The sequence below is a fragment of the Salmo salar genome, chromosome 13 (assembly GCF_965601325.2).
Source record: "Salmo salar chromosome 13, fSalSal1, whole genome shotgun sequence".
Lineage (NCBI taxonomy): Eukaryota > Metazoa > Chordata > Actinopteri > Salmoniformes > Salmonidae > Salmo > Salmo salar.
In genome coordinates this window covers 30,989,979-31,006,495 of record NC_138303.1, presented here as the reverse complement: position 1 = coordinate 31,006,495, position 16,517 = coordinate 30,989,979, and positions in this window count along the sequence as shown.

The window sequence follows — 16,517 nt, the reverse complement described above, 5'->3', positions numbered from 1 at the left end:
AGTCCTGGTTGTCCTTTGGGTGAAAAACAGAAGCTGCGGAAAAGTCCCGTAATGAATAATTATGCATAAAACTGGCAGACCTGATGTTCCTGTAAATATTATAATCTAAAAAGAACTCATACTGTAGATATTAGAAATAAAGAAATGCAAATTATTTGTAGAATATCGTTAATTGATAAAAATTAAGAATTCCTAAAGTCATCATATAAGTCATTCATTGGCTGGGGTGAATCCAGTACCTTGGGTTGGTTGACTCTAGTGTAACTGACATTCAGGGTGTGTGTGACAGAGTTTCCTGAGCTGGAAATGAACAATATCCCTTACGAGATGTAAAACAGAGACAGAGTTGACAGAGTTGACGTCCCACTTCTGTGTGTGGGTGTTCTCTCACAAACTCATCCCCATCATAACTTGCTGACTCCATACTGAAATTATCCCCCATCTGTTTTTGAACCAAACCTCTATGTGCTTTGAACAAAACACTCAAGTATCTCCTGTTCTATGTATTGTGGATATGACATACACTGTTGTTGCTGTCCTCCACAGACCTTAAATGATCTGAGTTTGAATAACCAGTGTTGTGAAAGGAGATTCATGTTCAGTATGCCAACATGCATTGTAAATTCACATTCAGTCCCAGGATATGGTGTAAACACTACCTCAAGGAAATGCTACATGTATATCCATAGCTGTTAGCTAATATTCCAATGTGGCCAGAAAAACAGTATTTTGTGACAAACAGGTGTCCTACCTGGAAGCCACCTAACCTCTGAGCAAGCATTAATTATGTAAAAACATTTTATGAAATAAAACAACAGAGACAAGCTGTGTTTTACGTGACACAAATCCTAATTGGCTCTAACTATAATGTTCTGCATAAATTAGCCATGCCCCCACTGGGCTGGGACTCCAAGCTGTTTTCAGAAATGTGCTCCCAACAGGATCCCTTTAATTGTTGAGAACAAAATACTACACAATACATTTTTCTTCAGTAGAATCGCCATAACAGAGTCCTACTGTTCGCAGCTGCTCTAAAGCATACTCATGATAGTACTCTGGCTGCAGAGATGGAATGGAGAGTCTGGGATATCTGTCCAATGAAACAATAAATCTTTCACTCCTTACAGTACATAAGTGCAGGAAACTGCAGAAAAAAAGAAGATTCTGGAAATGCTTTAACTCATTAATGATGTATACTCTTTTCATTTGGCACAGATCATTCTCCAAGATAGCTCTTGAAAAGTAATGAGACAGAGAAGCCCAAATTAATCTGGATTACTGTAATGGTTTATATCATGTTTACTGACATCTCAGTAGGCTATCAGGGATGGGAAAGTTTTCAAAGCAGCTACAACAAATCAATAGGCTTTAAAAAACGTCTTGGGAAAATCTTGTTGTGCATGGATATAATTCAAAAGTTCCTTTTTGGGAGAAAACATGCATTACATTTAGACATGGATGAAGGTAACCTGTAGCTGTTCATTTTACCACAATGGACTTCATTTAGCCAACTCAAAAGACGCCACTGTGGTTTCTTTGAACGTAAACAACCTATCACCCTAGCGGAATGGTGGTGGTGTATGTGTGTGTGGGGGGGGGGGTTAGGCAATGGGGTGTTGGAAGGTTGGATCAAGCCATTCATCTGGTTTGCATAACTCTGTCATATCAAAGGAGATGGGGCTAATTACCCAACTATGCACCATTCTGCCCTCTACTAGAATATGCGTGCGTGTGCCTTTGTGTGTTGGTGGGGGAGGGGGTTGTCTGTCTTTCTGGATTTGTGTGCATATGTATTTGTGAGTCAATGATTGTGGATGTATGGCTATGTGTAGTTCTGCTGTGTGAAATCACAGGCAATAGTATTGCTGTTTACAAAAGCATGTTTAGTGCCAAAATGGGACAATTCCAGCGCTAACTCAGAACCAACGGTGGACATGTAAATCCACCCAAGGGATAAATCTTCAATGTAGGACAACTGTCCCTCTTTGTTCACTGTTGTCAAGCACAGCACAGTTGTTTTTATTTTCTATGAGATATGTTTCAAAGTCACAAGAGTGTTGCATCTCTCTTTTGACTGCTAAGTGTGTTCAACGGGTGTGTTTAATGTGTTCACACTTTGCTGAGGGACTTTAATCATGCTCTGAGCAATTATATTTTATACAGCCCGCCAGCAGGAGACAGAGAAATGGGTGAACTCATGCAAGTTATCATCCGTCTCCCCCCAGGCTGCTCCATTCAAATGTCATGGCATCAAAGTGGTGGAAAGTCCTGGGCTGTCAGACAGCATCAGGAGCTTGTCAGGCCCTCCGGTGGGATAACCCCATCCAGTGAAATGGAAACCAGCTCTCTGTTCATGTTCTCTGTTCAGATACAGCATCTTCTCTCTCAAAGACAGTGGGAGCGGCACCATAACAGAGGAAAACACAGACGATGTCATTCCTCTGAACTAAATCCTGAATATGTATTTTGCAATCATTATAGGAATTCATATCAGACATGAATCCCTTTATAGTTTGTAGTTTCCTGGAAAAACAGGAAAAAACTGAGAACCATCTTGAAGCATTTAGTTTCAAGATTGGGTTTAAATGTGTCCCCCATAGGATGGGCTTGGCTTGGAGGGCTTTGATATTCAGAATAACTCATTGGGGATTAAGCATGACCTTTGAACCCATAATCCCCAACAGCAAAACACAGAGTTGGGAAAGGACTACAACTGTCAAAACTGCAGCCACCAGGTCATGCAATATGCTTCTGAGCTGTGACAGAAGTATAACAGAACCACATTATCCAAACAGTAAACTTATCCAAAGGGTACACTTATGATTGTATACACAACATACCCGCCAAATAAATGTTATCTTGCAAAATCAAATTATTTGAACATTATCTTTTTGGGATAGTCCAGCAGATGGGTGAAATAATTGTTCTGGTGACTATTAAACACTCTGAATCTGAATCCATTGCTGCCTAGAAAGCCAGCAGCCCGGAGTCACCTCTTCACTGTTGACGTTGAGACTGGTGTTTTGCGGGTACTATTTAATGAAGCTGCCAGTTGAGGACTTGTGAGGCGTCTGTTTCTCAAACTAGACACTCTAATGTACTTGTCCTGTTGCTCAGTTGTGCACCGGGGCCTCCCACTCCTCTTTCTATTCTGGTTAGGCCAGTTTGTGCTGTTCTGTGAAGGGAGCAGTGCACAGCGTTGTACAAGATCTGCAGTTTCTTAGCAATTACTCGCATGGAATAGCCTTCATTTCTCAGAACAAGAATAGACTGACGAGTTTCAGAAGAAATTTGTTTCTGGACATTTTGAGCCTGTAATTGAACCCACAAATGCTGATGCTCCAGATACTCAACTAGTCTAAAGAAGGCCCGTTTTATTGCTTCTTTTATCAGGACAACAGTTTTTAGCTGTGCTCACATAATTGCAAAAGGGTTTCCTAATGATCAATTAGCCTTTTAAAATGATAAACTTGGATTAGCTAACACAACGTGCCATTGGAACACAGGAGTGATGGTTGCTGATAATGGGCCTCTGTAGATATTATGTAGATATTATGTAGATATTGCATAAAATATCTGCCGTTTCCAGCTACAATAGTCATTTACAACATTAACAATGTCTACACTGTACTTCTGATCAGTTTGATGTTATTTTAATGGAGAAAAAAATGTGCTTTTCTTTAAAAAACACCGACATTTCTAAGTGACCCCAAACCTTTGAACGATAGTGTACATATCCTTAAAAATGTGAGTAGAAAAGTGGCAAAAACATGTGCCAACTGAATTTTTTATGTACATGTTTTCATGGCTAGTTCCAATAGTTTACATGTAAATGCTCCAAAAAAATATATGGGTGTTCCCTGAAGTCTACTGATTGCAATAATATGATATTATGTTTAGTTAAAATGCCATATGTCCAGCAGAGAGACAGGTGAGCCATTAAAATGAGAGCTTTCAGTCTTTACACAAAGTAAATAAAATAGTACATAAAAGTGTCTAGCTATAGTGCCATTGCAGATTTAATAACCTAATATACCACAGTGTTGTTGAATACTCGTTTCTGATTGGCTAGAACGGTATTCTAGAATGGACATTACAGTTTTTTTTACAATCGCTAGGACCCATTTCTCAATACTTAGGTCACTTTTTCAAAACTCTTCACACAGTTCTCCTAACTAACTTTCAGCTTGGCACAGCAGTTAATTTCACGTTCAAAATGCCCTAAAACTACCAAAACACTTCATACATGTCTCAAATCAACTCGTTCTTCCATAACACTAGCAAAGGTTGTCCCCCAACAAGCACACGTTGTCACTCATAAAACAACGACCTAAACAACACTAACAACAGGTAGCATTACACAATGTTTTCTTTACAAAACAAGAATGACACCTCTCTACTGTTTAGAATTCACTGCAGTATATGTTACAGGAATGAATCAGACATGATACAATATGCTTCAATATGTTTTATGTCATTGAGTGATTCCAAAATACAATAATTTGTATATACACCATCTACCGATACAGATACAGTAGCAATACTAGTCAACCCTGTCTTCTGCATTTGGCCACAGGTTCTCATCCACGTCACATCTTATGTCATCTTGGGCAATACACCTAGGAAAGAATATTTTGGCATGCCTGGTCCATCCCTGGCAATCTTCTGCAGATATGTCCAGGCATCCAGCATTCATTGCGTCCAGCAGGGACATTTGATCATGTGGATGGTGGTCATAAACCTTCCACCTCCATGAGGAAAATAATTCCTCTATGGGGTTGAGGAATAGAGAGTAAGGAAGGAGAAGAAGTGACATCATCCTGGGATGGGCTGCAAACCACTCTGTGACTGCACGGGAGTGGTGAAATGCCACAATGTCCCATACAATTATAAACGTTGGCCGATTTGGCCTCACTGCAACCCTTTCCTCACCTGGCACAACCCTTCCATAGAGGTCATCCAGGAATGAAGTGAGACGCTCGGTGTTGTATGGCCCAATTAGCGGTTTGTGTAACAGCAATCCATCAGAGGATACTGCTGCACACATTGTGATGTTGGCACCCCTCTGGCCCGGGACATCCACTGTGGCTCTTTTTCCAATCACATTCCTTCCTCACCGCTGTGTTTTGGCCAAGTTGATACCAGCCTCATCCACAAAGATGAATATGTGGGGTGTTTGCCTGGCTTCAATCCCCATAACTCTCTAAAATAAATCCACAAGGCAACATAAGAGTTAGGCTATTACGGTAGTTTACATTATACCTTAAAACATGCCATTGTGTGCCTCTGCCCTGTTTGGTTTAGTTCAAAACCAGTTCTGTATTTTATAGTCATCTTACCTGGACTTATTGGTTTCTGAGTTGCTTGACTCGTTCAGAGTTCCTCTCAAAGGGGACAGTGTACAACTGCTTCATCCTGACTTGATGTTGTTTCAGGACTCTATAAATATTTGTTATGCTTACATTGTCTGCCAACACTCGTCCCGAATCTCTGTGAGTTTTATGTCATTGTTTCTGATGACCATATCAACGATTGCAGTTTCCTGCACAGCAGTGAAAATCCTACCTCTCCCGCCTGTAGGAGGTAACCGTTAGGTCCTAAGCAGAAATACAAAAGCAATTACACACAAGTAGGTTTGGAGGCTTTGCTCAATTTACTTCTGTAATGTGAAGTTCAGTAAGATGCCCTTGCAGAATGCACATCTTACCTTTTGTTTTGCTGGAAATTTCTCAGAATAGATGCCACTGTTGAGCGTTGCAGATTTGGCTGCACTCTCAGACCAGCATCTCTCATTGATAGATCATGATTTATTACATGATCAATTATAGTAGCCCTAATCTCATCTGAGATGACAGCTCTTGATCTTCCTCTCAGTCTTCTTCCACCACGCGTACGTACTCCTCTCCCTCTCCCAGCCACTCTTCTTCCTCTGTCAGCCACTTCTCTATCTCTGGCTGGGTCCATGTTTACATTACACTACAGCATTATTCCTAAGATGTCCCCTTTTGTATAGATGGTAATGTAATTGAAAGACTAACACCTGTGTAGGTGTTCAGCTACAATTGGAATCAGCTGTGGTTGGTCTAATTGTTTTGATAGTATTTCATTTTTTAGATTTGGAATATATTTCAATATGGTATTACTGTAGAAATGTAGCAAATGTATATCATATTCAATTTTGTGTTATTTTAGGTTTTGAACTTAAGTTTAACAGTTTTGAAAAGAGTATGTAAACATGTGCAAATTGGCCTGTAGGTACATAGAGTTTTGGTGGTGGTTGTGTCTGAGTGAGAAAAGAGTTCATGAAAATTGAAAGATGTAGTCATTGAATGCATTGAATCAGTAATTTTTTTGAGCACTTTTTAACCACTTTTCTATAAAATATTTAAATGAAGTAGGTGCCAGGCATAGAGGTTTGTGTCAAGAACTGCAACGCTGCTAGGTTTTTCACACTCAACAGTTTCCCAAGTGTCAAGAATGGTCCACCACCCAAAGGACATCTAGCCAACTTGACACAACTGTGGGAAGCATTGGAGTCAACGTGGGCCAGCAACCCTGTGGAATGCTTTTGAAACCTTGTAGAGTCCATGCCCCGACAAATTGAGGCTGTTCTGAGGGGGGGCCTTCCCCAAACTGTTGCCACAAAGTTGGTAGCAAAGAATTGTCTAGAATGTCATTTTATGCTGTAGCGTTAAGATTTCCCTTCAACCTAGCCCGAACCATGAAAAACAGCCCCAGACCATTATTCTTCCTCCACCAAACTTTACAGTTGGCACTATGCATTCGGGTAGGTATCATTCTCATGGCATCTGCCAAACCCAGATTCGTCTGTCGGACTGCCTGAGGTCAGACGATTTTACGCGCTACACGCTTCAGCACTCGGCGGACCCGTTCTGTGAGCTTGTTAGGCCTATCACTTCGCAGGCTGAGCCTTTGTTAATCCTAGAAGTCTCCACTTCACAGTAACAGCACTTACAGTTGACCAGGGGAGCTCTAGCAGGGCAGAAATTTGACGTACTGACTTGTTGGAAAGGAGGCATCCTATGACGGTGCCATGTTGAAAGTCACTGAGCTCTTTAGTAAGGCCATTCTACTGCCAATGTTACCCCTATGGAGATTGCATGATTGTTGGCTCAATTATATACACCTGTCAGCAACTGGTGTTGCTGAAATAGCCGAATCCACTAATTTGAAGAGCTGTCCACATACTTTTGTATATACTGTGCATTCGGAAAGTATTCAGACCCCTTGACCTTTTCCACATTTTGTTATGTTACAGCCTTATTCTAAAATATATTCAATCGTTTTTTTCCCTTATCAATCTACACACAATACGCCACAATGACAATGAAAGAACAGGTTTTTAGAAAATGTTGTAAATGTATTACAAAATATATATATATATATATATCACATTTACATAAGTATTCAGACCCTTTACTCAGTACTTTGTTGAAGAAACTTTGGTAGCGATTAAATCCTCGAGTCTTCTTGGGTAGGACGCTACAAGCTTGGCCCACCTGTATTTGTGGAGTTTCTCCCATTCTTCTCTGCAGATCCTCTCAAGCTCTGTCAGGTTGGAGGGCAGCGTCGCAACACAGCTATTTTCAGGTCTCTCCAGACATGTTCGATCGGGTTCATGTCCGGGCTCTGGCTGGGCCACTCAAGGACATTCAGAGACTTGTCCACAAGCCACTCATTTGTTGTCTTGGCTGTGTGCTTAGGGTCGTTATTCTGTTGGAAGGTGAACCTTCACCCAGTCTAAAGGTGCTGAGCACTCTGGAGCAGGTTTTCATCAAGGATCTCTCTGTACTTTGCTTTGTTTATCTTTCCCTCGATCCTAACTGGTCTCCCAGTCCCTGCCACTGAAAAACATCCCCACAGCATGATGCTGCCACCACCATGCTTCAGGTTTGCCAGATTTCCTCCAGACGTGATGCTTGGCATTCAGGCCAAAGAATTCAATCTTGGTTTCATCAGACCAGCGAATCTTGTTTCTCATGGTCTGAGAGTCCTTTAGGTGCCTTTTGGCAAACTCCAAGAGGGCTGTCATATGCCTTTTACGGAGGAGTGGCTTCTGTCAGGATGCACCTGAGCTCATTTTGAGTCTCATAGCAAATGGTCTGAGTACTTATCTAAATAAGGTATTTCTGTTTGTAATTTTGAATGCATTTGCAAACATTTCTAAAAACCTGTTTTAACTCTTCCATTATGGGGTATTGTGTGTAGATTGATGAGGATTTAATTTTAAATCAATTTTAGAATAAGGCAGTAACGTAACAAAATGTGGAAAAAGGGAAGGGGTCTGAATACTTTTCAAATGCACTGTATAGCGTAACATACCATAACGTAACTGTAAGACCAAAAGCAACACGTCATTTGTTATTAGATTTAAGGATGATTGTGCTGAATATTCACGTTTCTTCTCATAGTGTGGCCAAAACTAAACAGCACGCAACATAGGATAAATGTGCTCTGATGGAAGCAATACAGGTAGGCTAAGCTATAGCTTGTTAATATCCCCTGCTCTGAAATCCGATCAAAGAGTATTTACTCATATCACTCAAGAAGATCTAAATGCATATTGTCATGAAACTGCATGAGATCAAATGGTTATGGTTGGCATAGTAGGCAGCTTGGACGTTTCACCCGTAAAATGAGAAGAATTAGGCCTATGATGGCCTATTTTGAAATTAGGTTTGCCTAATTTGGCGTTTGGGGGTATTAAATGTCCAAACATTTATTCAAGTCAGTGTGTGTAGCCAACGGCAGACACTGCATTTGGATGATGCGTTTTATGCATATAAAATTATATTATTCAACAGGTTAAGACACATAGTACTTCACTAGTGAGAATAAGGTTCAATCTGCAATGGCAATATAGCTAGACATCTTTGTTAGACTTCTACTTACTTTGTGTAAAGGCTGAAAGGTCTCATCATAAAAGTATTTAGTTAAAATGGGTTACCTGTCTCTCTGCTGGACATAATACATTCCTATGGGATTTTACCTAAAGTGACAGATACAGCTAGAGCAGGTTTCCTGTCATTTTACTTCGAATTTAAACAAAACACAATATCATATTATATATCATTGCAATCAGTAGACTTCAGGGAACACCTGCATTACTTTTTAGAGTGTTTACATGTAAACTATTGGAAATAACCATAAAACATTTACTAAAAACAGTGCTAAAAGTTTAACGGATATTTTCAGTCTGAATTCAAAATGGATTAAATAGATTTTTTTCTCTCACCCATCTAGACACAATACCCCATAATGACAAAGTGAAAACATGGATTTAGATATGTTTGCTAATTTATTGAAAAGGAAATCCAAAAATACTGTATCTTATTTACATAAACATTCACACACCTGAGTCAATACACCCATTTGGCACCGATTACAGCTTTGAGTCTTTTTGGGTAAGCCTCTAAGAGCTTTGGTTGTACAATATTTGAACATTACTATTAAAAAAATTCTTCACGCTCTGTCAAGTTGGTTGTTGGACATTGTTAGACAGCCATTTTCAAGTCTTGCCATAGATTTTCAAGCAGATTTAAGTCAAAACAGACATTTGCATCCTGTAGCACTAACTCCAAAAAGTTCTGGGACACTGTAAAGTCCTTGGAGAATAAGAGCACCTCCTCTCAGATGCCCACTGCACTGAGGCTAGGAAACACTGTCACCACCAATAAATCGGCGAAAATTGAGAATTTCAATAAGCATTTTTCTACGGCTGGCCATGCTTTCCACCTGGCTACCCCTACCCCGGTCAACAGCCCTGCACCCCTCACAGCAACTTGCCCAAGCCTCCCCCATTTCTCCTTCAGATAGATGAGGTCCTGAAAAAGCTGCAATATCTGAACCCCTACAAATCAGCCTGGCTAGACAATCTGGACCCTCTCTTCCTAAAATTATCAGCCGAAATTGTTGCAACCCCTATTACTAGCCTATTCTACCTCTCTTTCGTATCGTCTGAGATCCCCAAAGATTGGAAAGCTGCCGCGGTCATCCCCCTCTTCAAAGGGGGAGACACTCTAGACCCAAACTGCTACAGACCTATATCTATCCTACCCTTCCTTTCTAAGGTCTTCAAAAGCCAAGTTAACAAAGATCACCAACCATTTTGAATCCCACCGTACCTTCTCCACTATGCAATCTGGTTTCCGAGCTGGTCATGGGTGCACCTCAGCCACGCTCAAGGTCCTAAACGATATCATAACCGCCATCGATAAGAGACAATACGGTCCAGCTGTATTCATCGACCAGGCCAAGGCTTTCGACTCTGTCAATCACCACATTCTTATCGGCAGACTCAACAGCCTTGGTTTCTCAAATGACTGCCTCGCCTGGTTCACCAACTACTTCTCAGACAGAGTTCAGTGTGTCAAATCGGAGGGCCTGTTGTCCGGACCTCTGGCAGTCTCTATGGGGGTGCCACAGGGTTCAAACCTCGGGCCAACTCTTTTCTCTGTATATATCAATGATGTTGCTCTTGCTGCTGGTGATTCTCTGATCCACCTCTACGCAGACGACACCATTCTGTATACTTCTGGCCCTTCTTTGGACATTGTGTTAACTAACCTCCAGACGAGCTTCAATACTCTTAAATGCAAGCAAAACTAAATGCATGCTCTTCAATCGATCGCTGCCCACACCTACCCACCCATCCAGCATCACTACTCGGACGGTTCTGACTTAGAATATGTGGACAACTACAAATACCTAGGTGTCTGGTTAGACTGTAAACTCTCCTTCCAGACTCACATTAAGCAGCTCCAATCCAAAATTAAATCTAGAATCGGCTTCCTATTTCGCAACAAAGCATCCTTCACTCATGTGGCTCAGTTGGTAGAGCATGGTGTTTGCAATGCCAGCATGGTGTTTGCAATGCCAGGGTTGTGGGTTCGATTCCCACGGGGGGCCAGTACGAAAAAAAAAAGAAATGTATGCATTCACTACTGTAAGTTGCTCTGGATAAGAGCGTCTGCTAAATGACTAAAATGTCAAATGTAAATGCTGCCAAATATACCCTCGTAAAACTGACTATCCTACCAATCCTTGACTTCGGCAATGTCATTTACAAAATAGCCTCCAACACTCTACTCAGCAAATTGGATGCAGTCTATCACAGTGCCATCTGCTTTGTCACCAAAGCCCCATATACTACCTACCACTGCAACCTGTATGCTCTTGTTGGCTGGCCCCCGCTTCATATCTGTCGCCAAACCCACTGGCTCCAGGTCATCTGTAAGTCGTTGCTAGGTAAAGCCCCGCCTTATCTCAGCTCACTGGTCACCATAGCAGCACCCACCTGTAGCACGCACTCCAGCAGGTATATTTTCACTGGTCACCCCCAAAGCCAATTCCTCCTTCGGCTGCCTTTCCTTCCAGTTCTCTGCTGCCAATGACTGGAACGAATTGCAAAAATCACTGAAGCTGGAGACTCATATCTCCCTCACTAACTTTAAGCACCAGCTGTCAGAGCAGCTCACAGATCACTGCACCTGTACATAGCCAATCTGTAAATAGCCCATTCAACTACCTCGTCACCATATTGTTATTTATTTTATTTATTTTGCTCCTTTGCACCCCAGTACCACTACTTGACTTTCTCTATTGTATTATTGACTGTATATTTGTTTATTCCATGTGTAACTCTGTGTTGTTGTTTGTGACGCACTGCTTTTCTTTATTTTGGCCAGGTCGCAGTTGTAAATGAGAACTTGTTCTCAATTAGCCTACCTGGTTAAATAAAGGTGAAATAAAAAAATAAAAAATAAGAAAACTGTAACTAGGCCACACGGGAACATTCAATTTTGTCTTAGTAAGCAACCTCAATGTCTGCTTTGTTTAGTTTTACCCATCTACCAATAGGCACCCTTCTTTGTGAGGCATTGGAAAACCTCCCTGGTCTTTGTGGTTGAATCTGTATTTGTAATTTACAGCCAGCTGATAATTGTATAGTGCATTCAAAAAGAATTTAGACCCCTTGACTCTTTCCCAATTTTGTTACGTTTCAGCCTTATTCTAAAATTGATCAAATTAATTTTATCCTCCTTAATCTACACACAATACCCCATAATGACAAAGGGAAAACAGGTTTTTAGAAATGTTTGCAAATGTATTAAAAATAAAAAACAGAAATACCTTATTTACTTAAGTATTCAGACCCTTTGCTATGAGACTCGAAATTGAGCTCAGGTGCATCCTGTTTCCATTGATCATCCTTGAGATGTCTCTACAACTTGATTGGAGTCCACCTGTGGTAAATTCGATTGATTGGACATGATTTGGAAAGGAACACACCTGTCTATATAAGGTCCCACAGCTGGCAGTGGATGTCAGAGCAAAAACCAAGCCATGAGGTTGAAGGAAATGTCCGTAGAGCGCCGAGGCAGGATTGTTTCAAGACACAGATCAGGGGAAGGGTACCAAAAAAATGTCTGCAGCATTGAAGGTCCCCAAGAACACAGTGGCCTCCATCATTCTTAAATGGAAGAAGTCTGGAACCACCAAGACTCTTCCTAGAGCTGGCCGCCTGGCCAAAGTCAGCAATCGGGGGAGAAGTGCCTTGGTCAGGGAGGTGACCAAGAACCCGATGGTCACTGTGACAGAGCTTCAGAGTTCCTCTGTGAAGATGGGAGAACCTTTCAGATGGACAACCATCTCTGCAGCACTCCACCAATCAGGCCTTTATGGTAGAGTGGCCAGATGGAAGACACTCCTCAGTAAAATGCACATGACAGCCTGCTTGGAGTTTGCCAAAAGGCACCTAAAGGACTCTCAGACCATGATAAACAAGATTCTCTGGTCTGATGAAACCAAGATTGAATTCTTTGGCCGGAATGCCAAGCATCACGTCTGGAGGAAACCTGGCAAACCTGAAGCATGTTGGTGGCAGCATCATGCTGTGGGGATGTTTTTCAGCAGCAGAGACGATGAACGGAGCAAAGTACAGAGAGATCCTCGATGAAGACTGAGGCGAAGGTTCACCTTCCAACAGGACAACGACCCTAAGCACACAACGCAGGAGTGGCTTGGGGACAAGTCTCTGAATGTCCTTGAGTGGCCCAGCCAGAGCCCGGACTCGAACGCAATCGAACATCTCTGGAGAGACCTGAAAATAGCCAGAGACGCTCCCCATCCACCTGACAGAGCTTGAGAGGATCTGCACTAAATAATTGGAGAAACTCACCAAATACAAGTGTGCAACGCTTGTAGCGTCCTACCCAAAAAGACTCGAGGCTGTAATTGCTGCCAAAGGTGCTTCAACAAAGTACTGAGTAAAGGGTCTGAATACTTATGTAAATGTGGGTTGTTTTTTTTGTTTTTTTTTTGCAATTAAAAAAAAAAACCTGTCTGCCTTGTCATTATGGTGTATTGTGTGTAGGTTGATGAGTGAGGGAAAAACGATTTAATTAATTTTAGAATAAGGCTCTAATGTAACGAAATATGGAAAAGGTCCAGGGGTCTGAATACTTTCCGAATGCACTCTATGTGTGGGGTACAAAGATGAAGCAGTCATTCAAAAATCGTTTTAAACATTATTATTGCACACAGAGTGAGATCATGCATGTTATTATGTGACCTTTTATGTAATATTTACTCCTGAACTTATTTAAGCTTGCCATAGCAAATGGGTTCAATACATATTGACTCAAGAAATTTCAGCATAAATGTTTTATTCATTTGTAAAACTTTCTAAAAACATTATTCCACTTTGATATTATGGGGTATTGTGTGTAGGCCAGTGACACAAAATGTAAATGTAATACATTTTAAACTCAGGCTTTAACACAACAAAATGTGGAAAAGTTAAAGGTTGTAAATACTTTCTGAAGGCATTTCTGGGACATTTTATTGTGTTTTTATTTAATAAAATGTTAGGTGTGCTTGCAAAGCAAAACACAACTCCAAATGTATTACATACTCATATTATTATTTGATTTATTTAGTTCGCTCTAGAGCTTAAATTATTTAAGTAATTAACACAAAACCAACTCCAAATGTCCAGACTGCCCCAACTGTGATTGCTTGAGAAAAAAAATGTCATAGCATTTATACTTTTTGAACTATAACAATATTTAAATGAGCTCCCGATGCACTTCAATGGCAAAAAAATGTCCCATAGACTTGAATGTTAAAAAAAAACTAAACATTCTAGAACTATCTCCTCCTACACTGTTTAGACCATTAACACCAAACCAACATTGAGATGTTCAGACTGGCCAAACTTAGATTGCGTGTCAAAGGATATTTGATACTATGTATACTTTTGGAACTATAACCATTTTAAATTGTAATAAATTAACATGGGTGTGAATGAGAACCATAGGAATAAAGTGATAGCAATTCAAAATTATCCTGCTCCTTGGTTATCTTGAACGAGAACCATAGGAATAAAGTGGTAGTTATTCAAAATTATTCTGCTCCTTGGTTATCTTGAACGAGAACCATAGGAATAAAGTGGGAGCTATTCAAAATGATTCTGCTCCTTGGTTATCTTGAACGAGAACCATAGGAATAAAGTGATAGCTATTCAAAATGATCCTGCTCCTTGGTTATCTTGAACGAGAACCATAGGAATAAAGTGGGAGCTATTCAAAATTATCCTGCTCCTTGGTTATCTTGAACGAGAACCATAGGAATAAAGTGGGAGCTATTCAAAATTATCCTGCTCCTTGGTTATCTTGAATGAGAACCATAGGAATAAAGTGGTAGCTATTCAAAATGATCCTGCTCCTTGGTTAATTAAGCTACAAGACCAACTTTAAAACATTCAGGCTATCCTAACTTCAAATTCTCTAAAACCTTTATAAACTATTTTTTTTTTAGTATTAGCAAAATTACCATAAAATAACTCACCTATAGTAACTCAAGCTAGAGAGACCAAACTAACTTTCACATGTTCAGGCTATCCTAACTTAGCTATCCTAACTTCAATATTAGTTTTTACTTTGATCAATTATAACTATATACATTTGCATAAATATGCATAACATAACACACCAACAGTACAGTAACTCTTGAATCTTTCAAGTGACACCAAACCAACTTTCACATATTCAGGCTATCCTAACTTCAAATTCTTAAATAATGTTTATCAACTTTAACTATATAAATGTGCATACATTTGCATAATATAACTCACCAACAGTAACTCTTTTATTTTTCTATATGTACTTTTCTAGTTTTATTTTGTGTTTTTATTTTGTTTGTTTATTGTGTTTCCATACCCCCTCAAACAATCTGAAGTATATGTATCTGAGTTAGGAGTAAAAATGTTAATCATGATATGAGATCAGTTTGTTATTGATTTACAGGCGAACACTTTTATAATTTAGCGGTTGCCTTGAACAGGCGTCGGCTAGTTAACATTTTTCCATATTTTGGATGGTTATTTTACAGGTGAACACTTTTATATTTACGACTCGAGGTCTGAAAAGTGGAAAAGTGTCATCTCCACAGAACTGTCTCTGTCTTGTCCTGTCAAAAATACCTTGCCTGAGGCACTTTTCTGAGAGCTAGCAGGTTTGTGGATGTGAGCTTGTCAGTGAGAGATAAGAGGCAGACACTTTACAAACTTGAAACAAAATATGGGGGGAAATATGCATATATCTCTGGAAAGAGAGAGCAAAGAGGAATGTGCAAAATGACTCACCTCATATGGAATTACACAGAAATGTTTTTCACATTGTAGTATACTTTTGCGTTTAGAAAGCATAATTAGCATGCATTATCTTCCAAGTCATAAGGAAAAGAGATCTACACCATATATAATTATTCGCATTACCCAAGGCTTGTGCATATTTTCTGTCATGCATGTTTATATTAAGAAGTACATTGTAAAAACACTTGATACTGTAGTCTTCAATTTAATTGAGTTACATTTTGGGATTACACATAAAACAGACATTGACAAGATGTGCAATGGTATCTCCTATGAAAGTAATCTCACATGAAAACACTTCCAAAGTGATCTTATTCGATCAGGTCAATGTGACAACTACTATAGGTCTACTCATGAATGAGCATACTGCACATCTGGATATATTGGACTTCATACTGCACATCTGGATATATTGAACTTCATACTGCACATCTGGATATATTGGACTTTCCATACTTCACATCTCCACAGAAACAAAACACTTGTCCAAGTGCTTATTTAAGCAGATGAGGAAAACACTGTGATTAGCTCAAACTGTCCTCACTTTCAAGACTACACCTTATACTTTGAGATGGTGTGTTTTCCCCAAAAGGAAATAGCTTTCGATTTTATCTTGTATTGGCAGTCTGTTTGTGTCATTGTAAATGCTGCCAAGGGGTTTGATGGCTAGCGTTTACAGAGGAAGTTGAATCGGTAATAATAACCACCTGCCAGCATAAACCATAAGAGTAGAGGTTTTAGAGGATGTAACACTGTACAGGATTCTCCTAAAGGAAATGCTTCAAATGACAGGCCTGGGAAATGGATCTGGTCCAGCCTGAGGTGTGCCTAGAGTAAGGAG